This window comes from Schistocerca serialis, unplaced genomic scaffold, assembly GCF_023864345.2.
Source record: "Schistocerca serialis cubense isolate TAMUIC-IGC-003099 unplaced genomic scaffold, iqSchSeri2.2 HiC_scaffold_549, whole genome shotgun sequence".
In the NCBI taxonomy this organism is placed as follows: domain Eukaryota; kingdom Metazoa; phylum Arthropoda; class Insecta; order Orthoptera; family Acrididae; genus Schistocerca; species Schistocerca serialis.
The window spans coordinates 22,501-27,500 of NW_026048134.1; the positions used below are offsets into that span (position 1 = coordinate 22,501).

The window sequence follows — 5,000 nt, forward strand, 5'->3', positions numbered from 1 at the left end:
TGCCGTAACGTAACCCATGTTGTGCCGTAACGTAACCCATGTTGTGCCGTAACGTAACCCATGTTGTGCCGTAACGTAACCCATGTTGTGCCGTAACGTAACCCATGTTGTGCCTTAACCTAACCCATGTTGTGCCTTAACCTAACCCATGTTGTGCCTTAACCTAACCCATGTTGTGCCTTAACCTAACCCATGTTGTGCCTTAACCTAACCCATGTTGTGCCTTAACCTAACCCATGTTGTGCCTTAACCTAACCCACGTTGTGCCTTAACCTAACCTACGTTGTGCCTTAACCTAACCCATGTTGTGCCTTAACCTAACCCATGTTGTGCCTTAACCTAACCCATGTTGTGCCTTAACCTAACCCATGTTGTGCCTTAACCTAACCCATGTTGTGCCTTAACCTAACCCATGTTGTGCCTTAACCTAACCCATGGTGTGCCTTAACCTAACCCATGTTGTGCCTTAACCTAACCCATGTTGTGCCTTAACCTAACCCACGTTGTGCCTTAACCTAACCCACGTTGTGCCTTAACCTAACCCACGTTGTGCCTTAACCTAACCCACGTTGTGCCTTAACCTAACCTACGTTGTGCCTTAACCTAACCCATGTTGTGCCTTAACCTAACCCATGTTGTGCCTTAACCTAACCCATGTTGTGCCTTAACCTAACCCATGTTGTGCCTTAACCTAACCCATGTTGTGCCTTAACCTAACCCATGGTGTGCCTTAACCTAACCCATGGTGTGCCTTAACCTAACCCATGTTGTGCCTTAACCTAACCCATGTTGTGCCTTAACCTAACCCATGTTGTGCCTTAACCTAACCCATGTTGTGCCTTAACCTAACCCATGTTGTGCCTTAACCTAACCCATGTTGTGCCTTAACCTAACCCATGTTGTGCCTTAACCTAACCCATGTTGTGCCTTAACCTAACCCATGTTGTGCCTTAACCTAACCCATGTTGTGCCTTAACCTAACCCATGTTGTGCCTTAACCTAACCCATGTTGTGCCTTAACCTAACCCATGTTGTGCCTTAACCTAACCCATGTTGTGCCTTAACCTAACCCATGTTGTGCCTTAACCTAACCCATGTTGTGCCTTAACCTAACCCATGTTGTGCCTTAACCTAACCCATGTTGTGCCTTAACCTAACCCATGTTGTGCCTTAACCTAACCCATGTTGTGCCTTAACCTAACCCATGTTGTGCCTTAACCTAACCCATGTTGTGCCTTAACCTAACCCATGTTGTGCCTTAACCTAACCCATGTTGTGCCTTAACCTAACCCATGTTGTGCCTTAACCTAACCCATGTTGTGCCTTAACCTAACCCATGTTGTGCCTTAACCTAACCCATGTTGTGCCTTAACCTAACCCATGTTGTGCCTTAACCTAACCCATGTTGTGCCTTAACCTAACCCATGTTGTGCCTTAACCTAACCCATGTTGTGCCTTAACCTAACCCATGTTGTGCCTTAACCTAACCCATGTTGTGCCTTAACCTAACCCATGTTGTGCCTTAACGTAACCCATGTTGTGCCTTAACGTAACCCATGTTGTGCCTTAACCTAACCTATAATGTGCCTTAACCTAACCTAAAGTGCGCCGTAACCTAAACTATATTGCGCCTTAACCTGACGCACGTTGTCGCTGAACCTGCTCTGTAATTGTTATGCAACCCGTTAAAGTAGTGTAGTGTTGCCTAACCGCAACCCTCGCAATATAGTTCGCTACTCGCACTGCCCGGTCCCCTGTGTATCGCGTCATGTTAAACACCTTGCAGGTGTTGCTGACTTTCCACATGCTCCTGCTATACACTGTAGTGTGGATAGCAGCAGGACGTACATGCCCCCCCCCCCTTCCCCCCTGCCTTCGCAAGCTGGACGGTGAGAAGTTTGCATGTTCAATGCCCTTCGCATGCCGACGTACTCAGCCTACGTTGTGGTACGGCCTGTCACCTGTCCGCCGATGTACGCAAAACCCACAAACTGTACTGCACATTGCTCCGTATGTACTGAATGATACATCGTGGCCCATGTGACCGTATGACGACAGCGCCTAGCAACGGCGGACCATACAGTCCAAATATTGTGCACGCAGCTACGTGTCGTCTCCCTATAAGAGCTGGATTGCAGTGTGGTACGCCATACAGACGTGTGGGAGGAACGGACGCCCTGGATGGCGATCAGCATGAGCAGTCTGTTGATGTAGTGGAGCGTGTATTCGGACGTAGTCGTCTCTTCTCACACACCGTGATAGCATGTTGCACCGCGTTCCACATCTGCGACATGCTGCAGAGGCGGGCTGACAGTCGTTCGCGCAATGGACACCGCATACGTACGGGGTCTACCTTCCACGTGTTCTCTAGGCGTGCACATGTTGTTGCGTCTATGTGGGCAGACGTAGTGTGTTGTGACACCTGACACAGGCATGCAATACTCGTTGCAAATGGCGATGGACGTGTACGTTTGCTGGTGACGTTACGCAAATGAACAACCGGTAACCCGTTGTGGTGCGGTTGTTCTCGCTAGAGGTGAATCAGTGTTGGCGACGATCGGTCGAGCTATTAACCGGTTGTTTCAGGGATACCCACCATGCCCACGAACGTGAAAGGGGACCCACCATGCCCACGAACGTGAAAGGGGATCTGGGTGTGAGGCGATACGCGGCGGTGGCTGGGTGGGACCGTCCCCGGCCGGTGAGGGGGGGCCGCCCGGCGTGCTGGCAGCGCGGTGCGTGGGCGCACGCGCTACAGCCGGCTGGTGGGGGCGGCCGGTGGCAGGCGCGCCGGCCGACGGACGCGGCAGGCGGCGCAGCTGCGCGCCGGCGCCCCCTGCTCGCGGCGCCTTGCGGCCAAAGTAGGTCCTCGCGGGCCCGGTGCGAAGCGCGGTGGCCATCTGCAGTGTGCTGGTCCGATTGAGGACTTTGTGCGCTGAGGATGCGCCGCCGCCCGGCGCTCGGCGCCGCGACGCCGTCTGCTGCTCGGTCGCCCCAGCGGTTCTCGCAGGTGGTTTGTATCGCAGCTGTGCGGACGTGTTGGCGCGTGCGCTGTGCTGGGAGAGTTCGCTTCGGCACCCAAGTAGGGCTTTTGTCCTTCTGTGGCGCTGGCGTTGGAGCTGCCGGTCACCGTAGGTGGCGCGTGTTGTCTCCCGCCGGCAATGCCACGACAGCACGCTCCCGGGCCTCTGTCGGCAGCGGCAAGCTCAGTTGGGAGCACGGGTGGTCGCACCTAAAGCGTCTACTCGCCTAACTCCGGGCGATTGCGCCTCTCTCGAACCCGACCAAGTACTTAGGACGGCGCTGCGCGCCGCCGGGACCTGAGAGGGTTTCGAGGTGTGTTGTGCAGGGGAGCTCAGCCTCCTCCTGTTTGCAGAATAATTGAGCGGACGCTTGCGTGTTCGCGCGGGCCCCCGGGACACACTCCCGGGCGGCCGGCTGCTCAGCTCTAGTTGACGCAGCTCCCTGGTTGATCCTGCCAGTAGTCATATGCTTGTCTCAAAGATTAAGCCATGCATGTCTCAGTACAAGCCGCATTAAGGTGAAACCGCGAATGGCTCATTAAATCAGTTATGGTTCCTTAGATCGTACCCACGTTACTTGGATAACTGTGGTAATTCTAGAGCTAATACATGCAAACAGAGTCCCGACCAGAGATGGAAGGGACGCTTTTATTAGATCAAAACCAATCGGTCGGCTCGTCCGGTCCGTTTGCCTTGGTGACTCTGAATAACTTAGGGCTGATCGCACGGTCCTCGTACCGGCGACGCATCTTTCAAATGTCTGCCTTATCAACTGTCGATGGTAGGTTCTGCGCCTACCATGGTTGTAACGGGTAACGGGGAATCAGGGTTCGATTCCGGAGAGGGAGCCTGAGAAACGGCTACCACATCCAAGGAAGGCAGCAGGCGCGCAAATTACCCACTCCCGGCACGGGGAGGTAGTGACGAAAAATAACGATACGGGACTCATCCGAGGCCCCGTAATCGGAATGAGTACACTTTAAATCCTTTAACGAGTATCTATTGGAGGGCAAGTCTGGTGCCAGCAGCCGCGGTAATTCCAGCTCCAATAGCGTATATTAAAGTTGTTGCGGTTAAAAAGCTCGTAGTTGGATTTGTGTCCCACGCTGTTGGTTCACCGCCCGTCGGTGTTTAACTGGCATGTATCGTGGGACGTCCTGCCGGTGGGGCGAGCCGAAGGCGTGCGACCGCCTCGTGCGTGCTCGTGCGTCCCGAGGCGGACCCCGTTGAAATCCTACCAGGGTGCTCTTTATTGAGTGTCTCGGTGGGCCGGCACGTTTACTTTGAACAAATTAGAGTGCTTAAAGCAGGCAAGCCCGCCTGAATACTGTGTGCATGGAATAATGGAATAGGACCTCGGTTCTATTTTGTTGGTTTTCGGAACCCGAGGTAATGATTAATAGGGACAGGCGGGGGCATTCGTATTGCGACGTTAGAGGTGAAATTCTTGGATCGTCGCAAGACGAACAGAAGCGAAAGCATTTGCCAAGTATGTTTTCATTAATCAAGAACGAAAGTTAGAGGTTCGAAGGCGATCAGATACCGCCCTAGTTCTAACCATAAACGATGCCAGCCAGCGATCCGCCGCAGTTCCTCCGATGACTCGGCGGGCAGCCTCCGGGAAACCAAAGCTTTTGGGTTCCGGGGGAAGTATGGTTGCAAAGCTGAAACTTAAAGGAATTGACGGAAGGGCACCACCAGGAGTGGAGCCTGCGGCTTAATTTGACTCAACACGGGAAACCTCACCAGGCCCGGACACCGGAAGGATTGACAGATTGATAGCTCTTTCTTGATTCGGTGGGTGGTGGTGCATGGCCGTTCTTAGTTGGTGGAGCGATTTGTCTGGTTAATTCCGATAACGAACGAGACTCTAGCCTGCTAACTAGTCGCGTGACATCCTTCGTGCTGTCAGCGATTACTTTTCTTCTTAGAGGGACAGGCGGCTTCTAGCCGCACGAGATTGAGCAATAACAGGTC

At 53.3% G+C, this 5,000-nt stretch overlaps 1 non-coding gene across 1 annotated transcript in view; it reads left to right on the forward strand.

Moving 5' to 3' along the window:
• The first annotated feature begins 3,462 nt into the window (after positions 1-3,462).
• LOC126447929 (small subunit ribosomal RNA) overlaps positions 3,463-5,000 on the forward strand; it is a 1,909-nt gene continuing 371 nt past the window's right edge. Inside the window, exon 1 of the ribosomal RNA XR_007583945.1 lies at positions 3,463-5,000. This exon is cut by the window's right edge and continues 371 nt beyond it. This is a non-coding gene — a ribosomal RNA (small subunit ribosomal RNA).